The 20,303-nt window shown below is 43.7% G+C and overlaps 1 protein-coding gene across 3 annotated transcripts in view; it reads left to right on the top strand.

Moving 5' to 3' along the window:
* LOC144681687 (ERC protein 2) overlaps positions 1-20,303 on the top strand; it is an 864,810-nt gene that overhangs the window by 772,305 nt on the left and 72,202 nt on the right. The gene's annotated exons all lie outside the window — the stretch shown is intronic.

Genomic DNA, 20,303 nt, shown 5'->3' with positions numbered 1-20,303 from the left:
AGCAATTACCATCACTGAATCCCCCATTATCAACCTCCTGGGAGTTACCATCGACCAGAAACTGAACTGAACAAGCCATACAACACTTCTCATCGGTATTCACCAAAGAGAAGGACTTTGTCTAGGGAAGAGTGTGTAGATAGCCTGGATCATGTTGAGATCAAAAAAGAGGAGGTGTTAGGCGTCTTGAAGAATATTAAGGTGGATAAGTCCCCAGGGCCAGATGGGATCTACCCTAGAGTACTGAGGGAGGCAAGGGAGGAAATTGCTGGGGCCTTGACAGAAATCTTTGTATCCTCACTGGCTACGGGTGAGGTCCCAGAGAACTGGAGAATGGCCAATGTTGTTCCATTGTTTAAGAAGGGTAGCAGGGATAATCCAGGAAATTACAGGCCGGTGAGCCTTACGTCAGTGGTAGGGAAATTATTGGAGAAGATTCTTCGTGACAGGATTTACTACCATTTGGAAGCAAATGGGCATATTAGTGAGAGGCAGCATGGTTTTGTGAAGGGGAGGCCGTGTCTCACTAACTTGATCGAGTTTTTCGAGGAAGTGACAAAGATGATCGACGATGGAAGGGTAGTGGATGTTATATACATGGATTTCAGTAAGGCCTTTGACAAGGTCCCTCATGGCAGACTGGTACAGAAGGTAAAGTCGCACGGGATCATAGGTGAGCTGGCAAGATGGATACAGAATTGGCTTGGTCATAGAAGACAGAGGGTAGCAGTGGAAGGGTGCTTTTCTGAATGGAGAGCTGTGACTAGTGGAGTTCCGCAGGGATCAGTGCTGGGACCTTTGCTATTTGTAGTATACATAAATGATTTGGAGGAAAATGTAACTGGGCTAATTATTAAGTTTGCAGACGACACTAAGGTTGGAGGAGTTGCAGACAGTGAAGAGGATTGTCAAAGGATACAACGGGATATAGATCGGTTGGAGACTTGGGCAGAGAAATGGCAGATGGAGTTTAATCCGGACAAATGCGAGGTAATGCATTTTGGAAGGTCTAATACAGGCAGGAATTATACAGTAAATGGCAGAACCCTTAAGTGCATCGACGGGCAGAGGGATCTGGGTGTACAGGTCCACAGGTCACTGAAAGTGGCAACGCAGGTGGATAAGGTAGTCAGGAAGGCATATGGCATGCTTGCCTTCATTGGCAGGGGTATTGAGTATAAAAGCTGGGAAGTCATGCTGTAGCTGTATAGAACCTTGGTTACGCCACACTTGGAATATTGCATGCAATTCTGGTCGCCACATTACCAGAAGGATATGGAGGCATTGGAGAGGGTGCAGAGGAGGTTTACCAGGATGCTGCCTGGTCTGGAGGTTATTAGCTATGAAGAGAGGTTGGAGAAACTCGGATTGTTCTCACTAGAGATTGAGGGGCGACTTGATAGAAGTTTACAAAATTATGAGTGGCATGGACAGAGTAGATAGTCAGAAGCTTTTTCCCAGGGTGGAAGAGTCAATTACTAGGGGACATAGATTTAAGGTGAGAGGAGAAAACTATAGAGGAGATGTGCGGGGCAAGTTTTTTTACGCAGAGGGTAGTGAGTGTCTGGAATTCGCTGCCAGAGGAGGTGGTGGAAGCAGGTGCGATAGTGGCGTTTAAGAAGCAGCTTGACAAATACATGAATAGGATGGGAATAGAGGGATACGGATCCCGGAAGTGCAAAATGTTTTAGTTGATGGGCAATATGATCGGCGCAGGCTTGGAGGGCCGAAGGGCCTGTTCCTGTGCTGTACTGTTCTTTGTTCTATATAAATACTGTGGCTCCAAAAGCAGGTCAGAGGCTAGGAATCCTTCGACAAGTAACTCACCTCCTGACCCTCCAAAGCCTGTCCACCATCTACAAGGCACAAGTCAGGAGTGTGATGGAATACTCCCCACTTGCTTGAGTGAGTGCAGTTCCCACAACACTCAAGAAGCTTGACACCATCCAGGACAAAGCAGCCCGTTTGATTGACACCACATCCACAAACATTCACTCCCTCCACCGCCAATGCATAGTAGCAGCAGTGTATACCATCTACAAGATGCATTGCAGGAATTCACCAAGGCTCCTTCGACAGCATGTTCCAAATCCGCGACCACTACCATCTAGAAGGACAAGGGCAGCAGATAGATGGGAATACCACCATCTGGAAGTTCCCCTCCAAGTCACTAACCATCCTGACTTGGAAATATATCGCCGTTCCTTCGCTGTCACTGGGTCAAAATCCTGGAACTCCCTTCCTAACAGCACTGTGGGTGTACCTACACCACATAGACTGCAGTGGTCCAAGAAGGCAGTTCACCACCACCTTCTCAAGGGCAGCTAGGGATGGGCAATAAATGCTGGCCCAATTTTGGGCACTTCACTTTAGGAAGGATGTGAAAACTTTAGAGAGGGTGCAGAAAAGATTTACAAGAATGTTTCCAGAGATGATCTGTTACAAGAATAGATTTGAGAAACTGGGGCTGTTCTCTTTCAGAAAGGTTGAGAGGAAATTTAAAAGAAATGTTCAAAATCGTGAGGGGTGCTGACAGAGTAGGTTGAGAGAAACTCTTTGCTTTAGTGGAAGGTTTGAGAACCAGAGGATGTAAGGTGATTGGAAAAAAAACCAAAGGCGATATGAGAAAGCATTTATTGAATGCAGCAAGTAGTTAGGATCTGAAATGCAATTCTTGAGAGGACAGTGGGAGCTTTTGAAAGGGACTTGTATAAGCACCTGAAGATAAAAATTGCAGGGTTATGAGAAAAGGGCAGGGGACTGGGACTAGCTGAATTGATCTCACAGAGAAGCAGCATGGACTTGATGGGCTGAATAGCCTGTGCTGTAACCATTCTATGATTCTAACCCACATTTATGTAGCACCTTTCACAACCTCAGACTTCACTATTGTAATATAGAAAATACAGAAACTAATTTGATTTTTTTAAAATTAAAAGCCCAGCAGAGTTAAGTCTCTTGGCAGCTTTGACAGTTTCAATGAGTTTTGACAGTTCTTTGACGGCTTTGACAGTTCTTTGGCAGTTCCAATGAGTTCATGCACTTTTTGCATGCAGTCGTGTCTACTTTTAATAATCCCAAAGGGTGCCTTACGTACCCCAAAGGATGCCTTATCTCTCCCAAAAGTGTCCTGGGGCCGTATCCAAAGGAGTACCTTACTTCCCCAAAGGGGTACCCTGGCTATCCAAACAATAGCCTGCAGTTCTGTTTTTCATTCCGGGGAAATGGGCTCTATTAGCACTTGGACCAGCCACCCCTGGAAAAATTGCGTAGGCTGCTGAGGTGGGTTGGGCAGAAGGCATGCCTTTGTGCTCTGGCGCCTTGTTGAATTTAATGAAGAAAATGATTAAAACAACAAAAAGCCCTCACCCCTACCCACACATTCTCCATGCCCCATCCATGCCAATCTAAGCCACATCATGCCCCCACCCAACCCAGTATGGCACCTCACATCCTCCATGCCATCCTATGCCCCTCATACCCCTATATTAACCCATACCTCTCCATCCACTCCCATGGCTACTCAGACCCCCTATGGCCCACACTCATCCCAATAGCTCATTATAGCCCCTATGCTAATTTAGTGTCAACCCATGACCACCACTCACCACACTGTGCCCTGAACCCCTCCAGGCCAACACATCTAGTTTCCACCATGGACAAACATCAGGAGCTATGCTGACATAGGATAAAGTTGTATCTATTGATGGTGTCATTATTTAAAAGAAAATTCTCTCATTGATTAAGAAACATTCATTACATTGAAATTCCTTGTGAAATCTCTTAAGGAAACACATTTTTACTCTATAACCACTTGGGGCTGTCAATCAAACTGATGATTTAACAAGCGCCCCATTGATGATGTTAGGTTGTAAAATCAGTCATGCAGCACAAAAACCCATAATGATAACCCTCAGGTTATGTCAACAGACAGAATAAAATATCAAGCACCTATTTTTTAAAAACTCCACACTTGTTTCAAAATTCAAAGCCCAGCAGAGTTAAATCGCATAACAGCTCTGATGAGTTTTTGTTTTTTTTTGACAGCATTGAGAGTTCTTCGACAATTCCAATGAATTCATGCAATTTTTATGCACAATCATGTATACTTTTAACAATTCCAAAGGATGCCTTACCTACCCGCAAAGTGTACCTTACCTCTCCCAAAAGGGTCCTGGGGCAATATCTAAAGGGGTACCTTACCTCTCCAAAGGGGTACCCTGGCTATCCAAACAAACCAAGTTCAGACCAGCTCTCACCTAGCCCAATCGGCAGACATCGGGTTTCACACTCCTACCAGAATCCCACTTCAGTGGAGGCAGCTGATGATTTAAATGGCCAGCTCTCTCCATAAGTCTCTCTTGCGTGAACCTTGGCCCAACTCCAGTCCCACCATCGCGATAATAGGAAGTACCATGTTTGGGGGCGGAACTTAGGACTTCCGAGCTCATCTGCCATTTTTGGCACAATGGAGAGGCCCTCCGTCACGGTGAGAATTCAGGCCAAGGTCTCACAGACAGAAATGAGAAAATGGCCAGATAATTTCTGTTAGCGATAGTGGTTGAAGGATACTTTTTTGCCAGGGCACTGGGGAGTGTTTGAGTAGTGCATAGGTTCTTTAACGGCCATCTGAGAGGGCAGTTAGGGTTTCAGTTTAACTTGTCATCCGAAAATGGCAGCCCTGACAGTGCAGCACTCTCTCAGTGCTACATTGGAGTATCAGTCTCGATTTTCTGCTCTAACCTCCAAAATGAGATTTGAACTACAGCTTTCGGACTCGGAGGTGAAAGTACTGCCCTGTGAGCTATGCCTGAAACCTAATGCATTATATGATATGGTACTGAACCATACAAGCCAGGAGTTTTGAGGCATAAATCTTGGCAGTGTTGATTCAGCTGATCACAATGGAGGTGGCATGGGCATAACAGTTGATGTCAACACCCTGACTGAGGAGAAATGGAAAAAATGGGTAAAGTTCCTGCTTTCAGATTATTCTCTGATGTTTATGTTGGAAGTGGCATGTGTGAATGCAGTGAGGATCTATGAAGGCGCCACTGTTGAATAACTTCCTGACTGTGTTCAGGTTCACACATGACTACCCATTTTGGCAATGTGCTGTCAAGCTGCTTCTGCTACCACTACGTATGGAAGTGAATTCAAACATTTATCAGGAGAATAAGGCTAAGGAGAGAAAATCAGAATGAATATTGGAGGAGAAAAAATATTTTGCTATGGGGAAATTACAAGTACTTCTAGTCTTTTATAGAACTTATGAGCTGATCTTCACCTTTTGCTAGAAGAAGTAGCTGCCTTCTTGAAAATCTCATCACAATGAAGAGTCCAACTGCCCTCTGTGATCAATTTATATTGAAAAGAAACTGATCTTTGGATTTCATCTCACAAGGTATTACTGTGCAGTGCCATGGAATTGAAAGATACTATAGTATTAGGTAGTAACCTTCTGTAAGATTCAGGAGAGTCATTGGATTCCCCATATTCTGAATCAACATTTGAGAGATCTAAGAGCAAGCCATCCTTCCACTTTGGTGGCCACGGTTATTGGCCTTAACAGTAAATCCCCCATACCAGGCTGGAGTGGGATATTACAGTAAAAGATGGGAAATTCTTTCCCTATCTGCCACATGTGCACCCATTGGAGTCTACAGCATGGATGGTGACGTCTGTAAGTGGCCCAGCACTGAGAAGTGGGACACTTCATTAACATAATTAATTCAGTGCTATTAGGAGTCTGATTTAAATTTAACAGTAGCAAAATAGCTCTTGGCTCAAGAACGTTTTTATAGCGCACTCTATGGGCCAGGGGAGCAGGAGTCCTGTCTTCAGCCCCTTAGGGAAGATTTCAAAACTCCTTCTGATCATGGCCTCTCTTCAGCCCCTGCTGTGATTGGCAACCCACTGCTCTATCTTGCTAGCCCAGATTTGCAGCCAACCATTCTCAAGAGCACCTAGCTGAGGCCTCCTGCCATTGATTTTGCTTGGCTGCCAAAAATTATGAGGTTTTCCCGTTAATTTCAGCAGGACTTCTGCATCTCTAGCCTAATCAGAAGAAGAGGTACTGTTCCTCCAGTTTGCGTTGGGCTTCACTGGAACATTGCAGCAGGCCAAGGACGGACATATGGGCATGAGAGCAGGATGACTGGTTGAAATGGCAAGCGACAGGGAGGTCTGGGTCATGCTTGCGGACAGACCAAAGGTGTTTCACAAAGCGGTCACCCAGTTTGTGTTTGGTCTCCCCGATGTAGAGAAGACCACAGTGGGAGCAGCGAATGCAGTAGACCAGATTGAAGGAGGTACAAGTGAAGTGCTGCCTCACCTGAAAGGTTTAGGCCCTTGGACGAGGAGGAGGGAGAAGGTAAAGGGGCAAGTGTTGCACCTTCTGTGATTGCATAGGAAGGTGCTGTGGGAAGGGGCTGAGATGTTGAGGGTGATAGAGGAATGGACCAGGGTGTCCCGGAGGGAACGGTCCCTACGGAATGCTGACGGGGTGAGGGGAAGATATGTTTGATGGTGGCATCATGCTGGAGTTAGCAGGAATGGTGGAGGATGATCCTTTGAATGCGGAGGTTGGTGGGGTGAAAAGTGAGGACAAGGGGGACCCTATCATGGTTCTGAGAGGGGGGGGGGAAGGTGTGAGGGCAGAGGCGTGGGAGATGGGTTGGACACAGCTGAGGGCCCTATCAACTACAGTGGTGGGGGTGGATGGGGGGGACTTCAATTAAAGAAGAAGGAGGACATGTCAGAAGCACTGTTTTGGAAAGTGGCATCATCAGAACAGATGCATCGGAGACGAAGGAACTGAGAGAATGGGATGGAGTCCTTACAGGAAGCGGGGTGTGAGGAGCTGTAGTCGAGGTAGCTGTGGGAGTCGATGGGCTTGTAATGAATATTGGTGGACAGTCTATCACCAGAAATTGAGACAGAGAGGTCAAGGAAGGGAAGGGAAGTGTCAGTGATGGACCATGTGAAGGTGCTGAAGGGGTAGAAATTGGAAGCAAAATTGGTAAATTTGTGCAGGTCCAGACCAGAGCATGAAGTGACACTGAAACAGTCACCGACGTACTGAGAAAAAAGTTGTGGGAGGGGGCCTGAGTAGGACTGGAACAAGGAATGTTCCACATACCCAATGAAGAGACAAGCATAACTGGGACCCACGCAGGTACCCATAGCTACACCTTTTATTTGGAGGAAGTGAGACAAGTTTAAGGAGAAATTGTTTAGTGAGAGAACAAGTTCAGCCAGGCGAAGGAGAGTGATGGTGGATGGTGATTGTGCAGGCCTATGTTCAAGGAAGAAGCAGAGAGCCCTCAGACCATCCTGGCGGGGGATGGAGATGTAGAGGGATTGGACGTCCATGGTGAAGAGGAAGTGGTTAGGGCCAGGGAACTGGAAATTGTTGATATGACCTAGGGCATCAGAGGAATCGAGGATGTAGGTGGGAAGCGACTGGACAAAGGGAGAGAGAACGGAGTCAAGTTAGGAAGAAATGAGTTTCATGGGGCAGGAACAGGCTGACACAATTGGTCTACCGGGACAGTCCTGTTTGTGGATTTTGGGAAGAAGGTAGAAGCGGGCTATCCGGGGATGGGAGACTATGAGGTTGGAAGCTGTGGAGGGAAGATCTCCAGAGGAGATGAGGTCAGTTACAGTCCTGGAAACAATGGCTTGATTTTCGGAAGCACTACCTGACAAGGGTGGTGCGGTTGTTGTCTGGCGTACTGACCTCTACCTCGCAGAGGCTGAACACCAACTCTCAGATACTTCTTCCTACCTTCCCCTGGACCATGACCCCACCACCGCATTTTCTGTTTTTGTTTAATGCTCTGGGGACCTGGATTTGAATTCAATTGAATTAAAAATCTGGAATTTAAAAGTCTGATGATGACCATGAAACCAATGCCGATTGTCATAAAAACCCATCTGGTTCACTAATGTCCTTAGGGAAGGAAATCTGCCATCCTTACCTTGTCTGGCCTACATGTGATTCCAGACCCAAATAGTGTGGTTGACTCTTAACTGCCCTCTGAACAAGGGCAATGAGGGATGGGCAATCAATGATGGCCTAGCCAGCGACGCCCACATCCCATGAACAAAATTTTTAAAAACATGTCCTATCCTGCGACTTTGCTGTGCACGATAGGAACAGTTGCACTTTAGAATTGTACATTGTAGAATATTAATAAGGGTACTATAGAATTAAAGATATGCTAAGTTGCATTCCGACTTTCATTGTAAATTTAATACTCTTGCAGTTGGCAATGCTTTTCAAACTTCAATATAGGAGCAGGGTCATCTTGATCATCGTTAAAATATCTTTTAAAATTAAATTAGTCTCACATTTTGTCAGTCCAGGTAAACTTCTGCTCCAAAACAGTGCCCTACAGTATTTGGCCTTCCAACAATGTTTGCTTCTAATATGGATTGCGCAAACTGCCAGGTTCACAGCTGTTTTTAGGTTTTAAAATGAATGTCTCTGCATGTCCTGAAGCAACAGCACTCTATTGGCATTTTTCCTCTGATAGACAGATGTTAAGTCCCACAGAAACACCATTACGTGTGTTGTATTAGTCTAGGTGAAGTCTCTGACTTCAACATTATTTGAACTGTGCCAGTCAAAAAAATGGCATATGCACTGAATACATGCAGGTCTTGCATGAAGTGTTAGTGTACAGACAGGGGCTCCTCTGTATATAGATTTAAATTAGAACATCTTTTACTGCTGTCAGGTTTGTATCTGTCCAGAAATGGACTAGTGGTGAGTGCTTTGTTGCACAGTCTACCTGGAATGTTCAATAATTACTGACAGTCAGCTAAAACCTTGCTACACAAATATTACTTCCACTCAAATTTCCTCCACCAGCACCTGTAGTGCGTGCCATTCCTTGGCTGGCTGCAAAAAAATAGCATATCATTTAACAAGTTAAATGACGATCAATGTCAAGGTGCCAGGTGTGCTGGAGTCATGGTACAGAGGCCTGGGCCATTCACTTGGGGTTTTATTTCAAGTCGCCTGCACGCTCACCAGCAAGGTTTCATGTTACCCTTTTGGCACCTTTACATTGAATTACAGCTGACGGGAGCTCTTGTACATTACCTGTACACATATAGTATGTGTGTACCAATGTGATTATGAATTCTCAATTCTTGGTCATATGGCCAATAACCAATTAATTCAGACTAAGTAACTGCTTTCACTCTGGTCCAACAACTTTGTACAGTGATTTGTAGTCTTTTTTTAAAAAGATATAACTCAAGTATTTTTATGTTTTGCCTTAATGCCATTTTTAGATTATTTCCAGCATTCACCTTTGTGTAATACAAAGCTAAGCCGCGTTTTTAATGGTTTGGGGATAAATAAGATGGTTATATTTATAAATTCTATTATCTTTCAATTTCTTTTTCAAATAAAAGAAAAGACAGACTTGCATTTATATATTGCCTTTCACAACCAAAGAGCATCAAAGTGCTTTACAACCAATGGAGTACTTTTTGTTGTAATATAGGAAATGCTGCAGCCAATTTGCGCACAGCAAACTCCCACACACAGCAATGTGATAACCAGATAATCTGCTTTTGTTGATTGAGAGTTAAGTAGCCAGGATACTGAGGATAACTCCCTTGATCTTCTTCAAAATATTGCCATGGGACATTTTACATTCACTTGAAAGGGCAGCTGGGGCCTCAGCGTAATGTCTCAACTGAAAGATAGCACCTCTGATAGTGCAGCACCCCCTCAGAACTGCTGTGGAGTATCAGCTTTGATTTTTGTGCTCAAGTCCTGCAGGGGGACTTGAACCCACAGCCTTCTGAGTTACCCTATACTGACCGTTAATTTTTTTAATTCACTTTGTAATGTTAAATACCATTGCATGATTTTTAAGTAATTGAATTTCAGTATGAATTAATATTACTATTTTTAAGCTTTATTTGAAATGCAATTTATTCGACAATGTACTCAGTAATGCTTTCCATTTTCCATCGCATTTATGCAGTAAATGAATACAGAGCATTACTACCTGTTCCATACAATTTATGGGTTATTGAATTTGTGCAATTGAACTGTGAATCATCACCTCCTAATGCCGAGCCCACATGTAGGATTAACTGATCAGAAACTAGCCTAGTTTAAATTAGAAAAAAAAGTATTATAAATATTCATAAATAAATGGCTGTTGCTTTTAATTTTATAACCTAAAATTTGAACTATTCTGAATTTTAACAGTAGTTGCAAAACATTAAGAACCTGTATAATCGCTGACTTTAGGTGCCAACTGTCATTGTGGTTGCACTCTCACTGCAGAGTCATAGGGCGGAATTTTCTGCCGGTGGGATTTTATGGTCCCGCTGAAGTCAATGGACTTTTGAACAGCTCGCTGCGTTTTACGGTCCTGTCCCTACCGCAATGGGGCCACATAATTCCACCCATAGAGTCAGGAGTACATTCCCATCCCAGAGATATGGGGCAGAATTTTTCACTTGGCGTGCAGGCGTGCGCCCAACACACTTGAGCATAACATGACGCGTGATAACATCAGGCAAGCGTCCCAAATTCATCATACACTCGCGTGATATTTCGGTCAGCGGGCACGTGCAGGAGTCGGCAGTGCACCTGCCGACAGTTAAGCGGCCTATTAAGGCCCTTAATCAACTAATTGATTGGAATTTTTCACTGCCCGTCCAACCATTTGGTTGGCGGGCGGGCGAAAAGGCCAAGCGGCCTTTGCATTTTTGGCGAAACCTCATCGACGGGTGGGATGAGGTTTCAACCAGTGATTTAAAAAAAAATAAAAAACTTTTTACAGTCATATTTAACATGTCCCTGCTCATTATTTTAAAAGTCTCTATTTTTATTGATAAAAATCTTCAGTTCCCTGATGCAGCTCTGTGCCTCAGGGAGCTTTTACTGTGTGCATTCGCGAACTTCAGCGCTCGTGCTCCTCCCACCCCCACCCCGGCAGCGCTGCAGCGCGCGTTTCATGCTGGCTGGCTGTTAATTGGCCGGCCAGCATGAAATCGCAGTCGGGGCCGATCGCAGGCAGCAGCCGGTTTCTCGGCCACTCCCGGGCCTGCCCAACAGAGGCAAAATTCGGTCCTTGGCCACTTAACCTAGTCTGACGCTTCAAGGCAGTACTGAGGGAGTGCTGCATTGCCTGACTTGCCAAGACATGAAGCTAAAGCCCTTTCAGGTGGCCATAAAAGATTCCAATACCTTTTTTTTGAAGCGGTGCAGGAAATTTCTTTATTGACCTGACCAATATTTATTCTTCAACCAATATCTCTAAAACAGAATAATTTATCTGTTGTTTGTAGGACTCTGCTAAGTATAAATTGGCTGCTATGCTTCCTACGTCACAACATTGTCGACATTGTAAAGTGTGTTGATGTTATGGTGTGTTATTTAAATACAAGTTCTTTTATTTTCTTTAAGAAAAAAAATCTTATTTCAAGTAATTAGTTGTTTTTGGCATTATGCTTGGTGTATTTTAAATGAGATGAATATTTACTGAAAAGCTTCAAATCCAGCCTCGAGTTAGAGACCCATACCCATGGTACATATCTGGGTGTGACAGACACTCTCGACGGCCTTTTCTATCTGCTTCATCTTTTGCAGCTATAATCAGAGAATGAAATAAATGTTATCAAAATAATAAATATAGGCTCCCCAAAGTTTCAGCAATTTTATCTTGAGAAGCTGAACCATACAAACTATGAAAGTTGCAGGTTTGATCTCAACCAATGCAATAGCAGAGGCAGTATTATTGTCCTCAGTCCCCCCAAGGCGGCACTGAATGCACAATTTCAAAATTTTAGCTCAAAGCAATAAGAGCATTATCTTTGGTTTGTGTCATTGAGAACTGCCATTCACAGGTTCACTGCTAGATGCCTATTGATTGTGCATCAAAATACTTCCATCGAGAATTACATCTGTTCCGCGCTTCCAATATTATTTGTGGTATGGTGCTAGTTGCTGCAAAGCTTTTTTTCCGTATTAGGAATGCAAGTTCCAAACTTGGAGCCAAACTGAAGTAAAACAAGCCGTGTACAAATGTTAATTGAGCTGTAAGGGTTCAGCAAATGTTTTTTTTGGCAGATTGGGGACCATGTTTGAGGGTCAGCTCTAATATTTAATTTAAATGCTTGTTTTCACTCATTTAAAGCCGTGCAAAGGAGCACAAGACCAGTAGCTGCAGTTCAGATTTCATACAGGCAGGACCCTATTTACACTGATTGGCTCCTATCTGGCTGGAGCTCTAAATCATCCTGCCCAGGAGCGAGTTCTACATTTACATATACAGAACTTTCGCCTAACATTTTAAAAGTGTAACTGTGCAAAGGGCATAGAGGGAGAAATTCCGTCTGTATGCATTTCAATTATAAGAGTTGGTTGGTTTACAAAGTGTTCAGTGGTCCAGCGTAACTCATGATTTTGTAAGCCAGGTTTGACACAACACTGGATTTATACTTCATTTGATATCTAACCCAAGAGGTATGAGACTGCCTCCTCCCCAGGGAATCTCATTTCACTTTTCTTGCAAGTAAAGTTAGATCCCGACTCTTAGCGGATGCTTGCTATTGGTGTACAGCAGAAATCGATTCACACTCCTGCCCTTACGTTATAAATATACCTGTCAAATATCAGTAGCTGTCTCTTCATGGGGATTAAATGATACAATCCTAACCTTAACCGTATATAACAAATTCCTATAAATAGAAATAACTCCCTGTGATTAGTTGTACTATTTCATTTGTTAACGACAAGAACCAAAGAGAAGATTTGGAAAATTGAAACAGTACAATTAAAGAAATTCTATAGTTTAGCAGTGAATGTAAAAAAATTAAGATGCAAAATAAGTGCATAATCCTCTTTTTTCAAGATCGGCCATTATGTTAAGCACTAATCACTAATCTGGTACTCTGAGCCTGCTGTTCTTTGTGAATCTATTCCATGAGCAATGCATGGTCTTTACCTATAAATGCAATACAACAGCTGGTGATTAGTTACTAACACCTAAGAATCATGAATAACTCTTGCATATATGTTGTACCTTGATTGAGGATCAACACTATAGGTACAAAAGTTGATTTAAGTGATGTTTGGCATCATATATATAAGGCTGTCTTAATTTAAGATTCAGCCTGTGGAACATAGAACTGCCGCATCTTTCAGGGAGTAGCCATTATTTAGGTTTGGATCCAACATCCTGCCATGCAGGATATAAGACATTGGGCAGAATTTTCTGCCAGCTGGGCGGGCTGGGTGGGAGCAGGCGGGCACGGACCCGCTTGGGTCTGCGCCGCCATTTTACATGGGCGGGCTAATTAAGGCCTGCCCAGCGTGAGATGCACCCGAAAGCGCTGTGCGCTCCCTGTGCGAGCAGGGGGGGGGGCAGCGGGGTTGCCGAGTCGGGAGTGCGCTCTTTTGCGCATGCGAAAGTCCAAAAAGTTTAATAAAGTGGCGAGAAAATTTTTATGACATGTGCCCTCATGTGAAACTGTCACATGAGCTGGGACACGTGCATTAGTTTCAATAAAAATTTTTGTCAAAATTTAGAATCATTCATGAAACCTCATCCCGCCCGTGGATGAGGCTCCATGAAAAATGCGAAGGCCGTCTGGGCTCTTCGCCTGCCCGCCATCCTTAAGGTTGGACAGGCAGCTCCGTTAATTACTTTAATTGAGAGTTAAATGGCCTTAATAGACCTTTGACAGTTCGGGTGTGCAGCCGACTCTACTGTGCGCCCACTGAACTGAAAGTCTGAATGACACGACGTTGCCGCGCATCATTTTACGCCTCGGCGAGCAGGCCCTGCCCCTGATCGCCGAGCCGAAGATTTAACCCATTGAGTCAGAGGGTGACATCAAATGGAAAATAAATGGAATCCCTGTTGTGGGGTTTTGCAATTATCAGTTACGATTTACAGAATAGCACTCGTCAGATGGTCATCCCATCAGCTGGTAAGGGTTAATCTAATGAGGAATGGAACAAAATAAAATGCTAAAGAAAATAAGCAGATTATATATTTGATCATGCATGAGCATGAAAGTGGTCCTAACTAGCTCATTGGTGTGGATTGAAGCATTGGATTATTTATTACTGACATGTGGTCATCTGAAATGTATATATCAATATGCGGCCTTTTTTCTTCTATGCACCTGATTACCAAAATAGACAACAATTAATATTTGACTACATAGAGCCTTCAACTTTAGAGAAAGGCTAGGCCTGGTATTATTAATGAGAAAAACACACAAATTGCAACCTAATTTAACCATACAGTGTATTGTTGTTGGGAACAAAATAGTTCACCATTTCAAACCCAAGTGAGCAATTGATTCTCATTTCTTGAATACACAGAATATCACATTTACATACCCATACCTTCTCACACAGCTGCAATCAGTGGTGTGGAAACAAACACTTAGGCCTGAATTATCACAAGGCTGGAAGGATGAACCGCTCCCAACCCAACAGCCACCATTTTCACTGGGGGTGGGGGTGGGGTGGCGGCGGGTGGACACAGGGGCAGGTTGTAGTTTTCAAATCCGTGGTTCACGGAGGCAGCTGCACATGTAAAAGTGCAGCCGCCTTAAGACAGTTGTAATTTTTTTTTCTTGGGATATCCGAAACATGACTTGTGGGCTTTAGACATTTGAGGAAAAGGTCTAAAACTGCCATAGTTCTTTGGAAAGGGCCAGGTACCTTTTTGGAAAAGTAAGGTACCACTTTGAGAGAGGTGAGGTACCACTTTGGGATGGTTAAGAGTAGACATGAAAGTGTATAAAAAGTGGTTAAGCCCAGTGGAGCTGTCAAGCTGTCAAGTCATTTAAATCTCCAAGCCCTTTAAATTTTTGAAGAAAAACAGCCCGCTGTGACTTTGCTTGTAATTTCACTAGCTGTCAATTGCCATAAACCTTAGGATTATCATTATAGAATCAGTGCTGCGTGATAGGTTGTGGAAGCAATCACTATCAGAGCCAGAGAGAGTAGGGGGTGCTGTAAGTACACAGTTTGACAGCTTCAAGTACTTATAAAAAGATGAGCTGTCTTTGACGTGGGGCTACGGATATAAATGTTTGTTTTCATAAGGGATTAAGTACTTCAAGGAAATGTTTATTTTTATAAAGGATAAGCACTTGAAAAAAATTGAATGTGACAAATTTATTTTATAAATGAGTATTTTTGAGTCCAAAATATAAGCTTAAAACTTTATTTCATCTCACCATGGCTTCTGAGGTCTGCTCATGTTGGATGCTGGGTGAGTTGGCAGGGAGGGTACAGGACCAAAAGATGGTGGTGGTTGAGGGCATGGGTTGGCATGAATTGGTACAAAGTTGGTATAGGGACCATGGAAGGTTGGATGGGGGCATAAGGTGGCATGAGTTGGCATGGATGGGGCTTGGGGAGTGTGAGAGGGGTGAGGGTTTGAGGGCTGTTTTGGTTTTTTTTAACAACTGGATGAACAACTGGTGCTTCCTGGAGCACCATGGAGACCCTATTAACTAGCTTGCCTCAGAAACCGGCAGCCCCTGTGGCTGCCTCTGAACTCTTTCCAAGGGCATCGGGCCCAACTCCAGTTTGCACCCACCTCCCAGGAACAAAAATCAGATCATTCAGAAAACTTTCTCCTCACTTGGGTTTGCAGAGTCGAGAATTTTCCCTCCTCTGCCGGGAGCAAAAATTCAGCTCTCCGCTGTCAATGACTGTGCAAGGATTACATGGCATTTACAGCACAGAAACAGGCCATTCTTTCTAACAGAACCAATCCAGTATTCATGCGTCACACAAGCCTCTTTGTATCCTTCTTCATCTAACCCCATCAACATATCCCTGTCGGGGAGATATAATAATTTTCATAATATTATTGGAATTTATTATAAAATAGCGGTATCTGTGCATGTGTGAGAGAGAGACTTAATTGGATTAAAGGCAGCTGGTCTGAAGGCTTTGATGTAAACATGGGGGAAGTTTAGAATGTAAGGTGTAAAAGGACATTTGCATTTTTAAATAAAACAGACTATATTGTTTTCAAAGGGGAGGGGTGAAATGTGTCACCTAGCCAGGTGAAGTTTAGAAACAGTGTGTTTATTTTTCCCCAAAGATTACAGTAAAATTTAGTGCTATGAGAGATTTTTAAATCAGAAAAGTAAAGACCAAGGGTAGGCGTTCTAAGATCTAACAAGTGTAAAAAGCCTTCGGCATCGATGCCTCAAACTGCTGTTTTCAAAGAACTGAAGTTAAGAGAACTCGCTTTGAATTCGACTGGTTCAGGGTATTGTGTGTCACTTTGCCTCGGTCTTTTAAAATCAATGGGAAGAATTTACCCCCCGTTGGGGGGCGGGGGGGAAGTGCTGGAGCGGGCACGGGTGGGCGCACCTCTGATCGAGTCGCCATTTTATGTGGGTGGGCCAATTTAAGGCCCGCCCAGTGTGACGTCCGCCAGGAAGCACTATGCGCTCCCTGTGCGCACGGGGGTGGGGTGGTGGTTGGTGGGGGAGGGGGGGGGGGGGGAGATTCCCTCAGCCAGCAGTGTACACTTTCGCACACGTGCGCGAAAGAGTGCACTGATCTCCCTGTGGCTAAGTGCTGCCTCAGTGAGATTGGCTCACAATTAAAACTTTTAATGTAAATGCTTAAAAAATTTCCCTGACATGTCCCTCATGTGACACTGTCACATGAGTTAGGACATGTCCATCACTTAAACCTTTATTAAAAATTTAAAAACCCTCATGAAACCTCATCCCGCCCGCTTTTTCTGAAGCCTGCCAGGGCTCCCAGCCTGCCTGCCAACCCTAAGGTTGGACGGGCAGGTCCATTAAATAGGTTAATGACTTTTTTAATGGCCTCAATAGGCTGTTGACAGATCGGCGGGCGCACAGCTGATTCAGCTGTGACCCCGCTGACCTGAAAATGGAGATGATGTGGGATGACGTCGGGAGTTCTGCCCGAGGTCATCCCGCATCATTTTACACATCAGCAAGCCTGCCCCGCCCCCGCTTGCCCACCTAAAGATCCTGCCCCATGTGTCTTACTGTTGCCTTAACGAAAGTGTAACTGGGAGTCAGATTAAGTAGGGGATTTAGAAGTTATCATAGTTGTAATTTGTAGATTTATGTATGTGTTTAAAATCATTTCTTTTATTAATAAATGCTTAATCTGGTTTTGTAAAAACCTATAAGACTTGGTGGTCTTATTACTACTGAATTCAAGGCACACATCTTGAAATGTGTACAAATTGTAAAACAAGTTGTGGCAGTTGCTTCAAGTTTCCCTTTGGGATTTGAACAACTCAGCATTTACCATCGGCTGTGCCATAACAATCCCTGTATGCCTTTCTCCTTCAGGTATTTACCGAGCTCTCCCTTACCTGCACCCATGACAGTCGCCTCAACTACTCCTTGTGATATAGTTTTACATTTTATTCATTTCTGGGCAAATACATTTCTCCTGAATTCCCTATTGGGTTTCTTTGTAACTAATTTATATTTATGGCTCTAGTTTTGGTCTCCCTGTAAATAGAAGCATCTTCTCTATTTTTGATCAAACTCTTTCAATACCTTAAAGACCTCTCTAAGCTCACCCCTCAGACTTTTTCTGGAGAAAGATCCCCAGCCTGTTCAATCTTTCCTGATGGGTATAACCTCTTAGTTCTAGTGTCATTATAGTAAATCTTCTTTGCACCTTCTCCATGCCTCTATATTTCTTCCATAATATAGAGACTAGAACTGTTGATGATTTAAGTGTGGTCTAACCAAGGTCCTGTACAAATTTTACTTAATGTCTCTGTTTTTCAATTCTATCCCTCTATAAGTGAATCTAATGCTTTGTTTGCTTTTTATGTGGCCTTATTAACCTATACCACTACTATTAGTGATTTGTACACCTGTACTCTCTATCCTCTTAGACACTTATTTTCCAACAATAACAAAAAATTGTATCTATAGTGCCTTTAGTATAATAGAGCATTCTAAGGTTCTTCAACAGGGGTGTTATGAAGCAAAATTTGACACCAAGCCACATAAGGCGAAAGTAGGGCAGAAGACCAAAAGCTTTGTCACAGAGGTAGCTTTTAAGGAACATCTTAAAGGAGAAAAGAGTGGTTTAGGGAGCAAATTCCAGAGCTTAGGGCCTAGGCAGCTGAAGGCAAAGTCTCCAATGATGGGGCAATTAAAATTGAGAATGCTCAAGAGACCAGAATTAAATGAGCACAGAAATCTTGGAGGGCTGTGGAGATGGAGGGGAACACAACGACAGGGAGGGGTAAGGGCATGGAAGGATTTGAAAACAAGGATGAGGCTTTTAAATAGAGGCATTGTTGAACCAGGAACCAACGTAGGCCAGCAAGTACGGGGTGATGGGTAAATGGGATTTGGTGTGAGTAAGGACATGGGCAGCAGTTTTTGATGACCTCATATTTATAGAGGATGGACTGTGGGAAGCCAGCCAGGAGTGCTTTGGAATAGTCAAGTCTACAGGTAACGGAGGCATAGGTGAGGGTTTTAACAGCAGATGAGCTGAGGCAGGAGCAGAGCCAGGCAATGTTACTGAGGTAGAAATAGGTCACCTTAGTGATAACATGGACATCTCAGAGTCAGATATGTCATCAAGGTCACAAACAGTCTGGTTCAAACTCAGACAGTTGCCAGAGAGAAGGATGGAGTTGCTGAATAGGGAATGGAGTTTGTAGTGGAGATTGGAAACGATGACTTTGGTCATTCCATTATTTAATTGGAGGAAATTTTTGTTCATCCAGCACTGGATGGCAGACAAGCAGCCTTTCTTTAAATTAATTTTTGAAGGGATATTTGTGTTGCTGGCAAAGCCAACATTTGTTGCCCATCTTAATTGCCCTTGAACTGAGTGGCTTCTCGATCATTTCAGTGGATAGTTAAGAGTCAACCATATCGCTGTGGGTCTGGAGTCACATGTAGGCCAGACCGGGTAAGGATGGCAGATTTCCTTCTCTAAAGGGCATTAGTGAACCAGATGGGTTTTTACAACAATCGATGGTAGTCAACATGGTTACCATTACTGAGAGTAGCTTTATGTTCCAGATATTTTTTTAATTAATTGAATTTAAATTACACCAGCTGCCGTGGTGGGATTTGAACCCATGTCCTCTGAGCATTAGCTTGGGCCTTCTGGATTACTAGTCCAGTGACATTACCACTATACCACCATCTCCACAATCATTCACTCCCTCCACCACCGACACACAGTGATAGCGTGCATACCATCTACAAGGAGCGCTGCAGGAACTCACCAATCCTCCTTAGGCAACACCTTCCAAACCCACGACTGCTACCATCTAGATGGACAATGGCAGCAGATGCATGGGAGCACCACTACCTGGATGTTCCCTTCCAAGCCACACACATCCTGACTTGGAAATATATCGCCGTTCTTTAACTGTCACTGGGTCAAAACCCTGGAACTCCCTCCCTAACAGCACAGTGGGCGTACCTACACCACATGGGCTACAGCAGTTCAAGAATGCAGCTCACCACCACCTTCCCAAAGGCAATTAGGGATGGGCAGTAAATGCTAGCCTCACCGATGATACCCACATCCCATGAATGAATAAAATAAAAACTCCTAATTTAGCAACAGTGGAGAAGTGAGAAAAGTGATGGAGAGGTAGAGCTGGGTGTCGTCAGCCTGCATGTGAAAACAAGCATTATGTTTTCAGATGATGTTGCCGAGGGACAGCATATTGATGATAAGTAGGAAGGAACCAAGGGTAGATCCTTGGGGAATACCAGAGATAATGGTGCAGGAATAGGAAGCGAAGCCATTTCGGGTGATACTCAAGCTAAGGATAGATAGATAAATATGGAACCAGGAGAATGCAGCCCTAACCAGCTGGATGACAGTTGAGAGGATTTGGAGGAGCATGATGTGGTCAACCAAGTCAAAGACTCCATACAGGACAAGAAAGAATAGATTGCCTTTGTCATGTTCACACAGGATGTAATTTATGACTTTCATAAGAAGTATTTTGGTACTTTGGCAGGGGTGGAAACCTGATTGAAGGATTCTTTTTTATTCTTTCACGGAATGTGGGCATCGTTGGCTAGGCCAGCAATTATTGCCCATTCCTATTTGACTTTCAGACAGTGGTTGTGAGTCACCTTCTTGAACCGCAGCAGTCCATGTAGTGTAAGTACAACCACAGTTGTACTTGCACTACTGAAGGGAGTACCAGGATTTTGACCCAACAACAATGAAGAAGCAGAGATATAGTTCCAAGTCAGGATGACATTTGGCTTGGAGGGGAACTTGAAGC

This window comes from Cetorhinus maximus, chromosome 6 (assembly GCF_964194155.1).
Source record: "Cetorhinus maximus chromosome 6, sCetMax3.hap1.1, whole genome shotgun sequence".
Classification (NCBI taxonomy): Eukaryota; Metazoa; Chordata; class Chondrichthyes; order Lamniformes; family Cetorhinidae; genus Cetorhinus; species Cetorhinus maximus.
Note: the sequence above shows the minus strand (reverse complement) of the source record. Positions and strands in the feature narration are given on the sequence as shown.